Here is a 3,116-nt window from a genome sequence, read left to right on the forward strand (position 1 = left end):
ATCCTGATCTTTTAAAGACTTTTGACTTTTTGATTGAAAATTACCAATCTACCCACCCTTTAACCTAATATATCAAACACCTATTAAAAAACAACTTATTGATTTATTGTCTCTCCCCACCACAAAAGTTAATCCAAACATTTTTTAAAAAAATTCCTTATGAAAAAGTCACAAGTCAATAAGCATTTTCGACAAAAGCGCTTTTGAAGTTAAATAAGCGATCCCGAACACCCTCTTAGGGTGTTACATTTTTTATGTTTGTCTTAACTATATATAATATATACACTAACTGCATCAAATTAAACCCATCATGGCCAATTCTCAAATTAGAAGTTTTACAGAATAAAAATCTTGGTTCAAAATCAAGAAACAAAGTTTTATGCAGCAACTCTAATTACCATTTTACCCTTACTGCTGCAATGAAGACTTATCCAAGAAGCATTTCAACCAAACTATACTTATCAAATCCTATCAACCTTGCATCACAAGTTCACAACAAATCATATAAATAACAAAATTAGCAAAAAATATTAAATTAAATACAATTTAAAACCAAATTCAGTAACATATCATACCTATATAGGCAAGGGCAATTATGTCAATTCAACTGCAAGGGGAATCGCAGAGAAGCTCGAGCCATTCGTATCTGATACAAACCCGAAAACGTGTCAGTTTGAAGCTTAACAAATTATTAAACTAAAATAACAAGCTGGGCCGGGTCAAAACCGACCCGTTGAACATGTACCTTCGGGCTCCATCCGCAACCAATCTTGCCCACAAAACAAAGCTTGACGGATATCCGAGTCCACGGATCTCAAACGATTATCAACCACTCTGCCACCGGTACTAAACGCCAGGTCAGCGGTAATATTGGACACGCGAACACCCAAAATATCACGCGCCATCACGGATAAAATCGGGTACCTCGGCGTATGCACTTTCCACCAATTCAAAATACTAAAATCATAATTTCTCGGAAACACGGGCTCGTCTAAATACTTCTCGAGATCCGAACCCGAACTTTGTTGGTTTGAAGTTTCATTAAGAAACTTATCGAAACCTCTCAACCGATCCCGCGTGGCGTTACTTGTACTGCCAGCCTGGCCCGCCACGTCATCACCTGAACCTAGCTGTATAGAATACTCATTAAAGAGGTCGCGTATACCCTCGGAAACCTCACATATACGATCCGAAGCTTCGGTATCGTATATTTGCTTATAATAATATTCCACAAGCTTCATTTTAAATCTCGGGTCCAAAATTGCTGCGATTGCTAACGCTAACCCGCTTTTCTCCCAATATTCATCAAATTTGACTTTCATTTTCGTTGCGAGAGAACTTATAAACGCATCCGGGTTCTTGCAGTAGTCGAGTAATTGAATATGAATATCGCATAATTCTGCGAAAAACACGTTTGAAGTCGGGTATTTGCTTTGTGACTGTGAAAAGGCATTTATAACCTCAATAAGAAGTTGTACAAAAGATGTAATGGTCCCTACCCGTTCCCATTCGTCATCTGATAAACACGTTGTGTAGATCGGTTCGTGTTCTTGAAGTAAAATAAACGCGTTTTTGTATTCTAAAACACTTTCAAGCATAAGATATGTAGAATTCCACTGCATTTGGTTATCAAGAAATAAACGTTTTTCGGTATTAATCCCAGACTGTTGGGCTAACTCGTCGAATTTATCACGAGTTGTTAATGAAGTTTTAGCGAACCGAACACTTTCTCGAAGCTTTTCGGTCATGTTCTTAATCGATTCCAATGAATCTTGAACAAGGGTTTTCATTAAATGTGAAGCACATCGTATATCGAATAACTCACCGTTTTTCAAAACGGGCCGGTTTTCCACAAGCCAGTTTTTAACTCTCGATGCTAAATTGTCGTACCCAAAGCAATCATCGAGAGTCAACGAGAATAGCTTTTGGTCAACATCCCAATCGATTAAACACTTTATAAGCAAGTCAGATAATGCGTCTTCGTTTTGAGATAAATCCAAAGTCAAAAAATTCAATATTTTCCTCTGAACTTTCCAGTTTTCGTCGATGTAGTTAGCGGTCAAACTTAAAAAGTCAACATTATCGGCTGAAGACCAAAAACCAACAGCAAGACTAATTCTGCAATGTAGGTTTTTTATAACATCAAACACCTTTTGTCTTTCTTTCGCGTATATGGTCAAACAGTCGGACTCAATTACACTCGTGGTCAAGAAGTCAAACATCGGTTGAAGATTCTTGACAAAGATTTTGAAACCGACATGTTCAACCATAGACGGTGGATATTCATGTAACATGATCATACGGGCCAAGTCAAGCCGACTCCTTTCTTGGTCAAACTTAACACTTATAAAGTTGACCGGTTCATCGATCTTTGACTCGGGGTCAAACTTCTGGTAAGATATTGGAACAGGAGTTTCATTATTTCTTTGAACATCATCATACCCGACACTCGCAATCGTGACAGGTTCGTCTTTTCTTTTTCGTTTTGCAAGTATTTGCGACACATCAAAATTCGATCATTTTAAACATCTCATTAAATGATTTCGTAAATGAGTTGTCCCACTGTTGCTTGATCCACTCAGCCTCTTTTGACAATGAATACATACTGCGTAACACGCTTCGGGTTTCCTGACCCGTTCAAAGTGATTCCACACCACTGATGTCAATCTTTTCGGCTTTTTGGCAGGTATTTCAGTTTGTATTTCCATCATATAAGCCTAATTAAGCATCAAAAGAATTCACGTAATTAAGAAAACCAAATTCATCCATTTGTAAATTGACTTGCAGTTAATTAACAAGATATCATTCTAATAACGTACATGTATTCAAACGATAACATTATATATATAAAATAAATGGTTGCAGAAGTTAATAAGCGCTGCCAGGCCAGTCAAACTGTGGAGTTGCGAGTACTCTAGCATGGCAAATTATACAGAAATTAACTTTCGGGAAATTATATTATTATACGATTACATGTATTTACAATAAAATACGTGAATATCAATATAAATCGAAAGGATACATGTTCAAATACCAAAGTATGTCAAAAACTGATATTCATTCTTTAATATTATAGATTATAGACATAGTAATCTCTTAAATCTTATCTCCCAAGT

At 36.6% G+C, this 3,116-nt stretch overlaps 1 pseudogene across 1 annotated transcript; it reads right to left on the reverse strand.

Annotated features, from left to right (window-relative positions):
* Positions 1 to 320: 320 nt before the first annotated feature.
* LOC143614080 (zinc finger BED domain-containing protein RICESLEEPER 1-like) lies at positions 321 to 2,711 on the reverse strand (annotated as a pseudogene). The gene is made up of 3 exons (XR_013150238.1): positions 746 to 2,711; positions 576 to 646; positions 321 to 468 (listed from the first exon to the last, which is right to left on the reverse strand). The product of XR_013150238.1 is annotated as a zinc finger BED domain-containing protein RICESLEEPER 1-like (transcript).
* Between the last annotated feature and the right edge of the window lie 405 nt (positions 2,712 to 3,116).

This window comes from Bidens hawaiensis, unplaced genomic scaffold (genome assembly GCF_021521415.1).
Source record: "Bidens hawaiensis isolate Kalapana, Puna unplaced genomic scaffold, B.hawaiensis_p1.1 tig00038983_1, whole genome shotgun sequence".
NCBI classification, from domain to species: Eukaryota; Viridiplantae; Streptophyta; class Magnoliopsida; order Asterales; family Asteraceae; genus Bidens; species Bidens hawaiensis.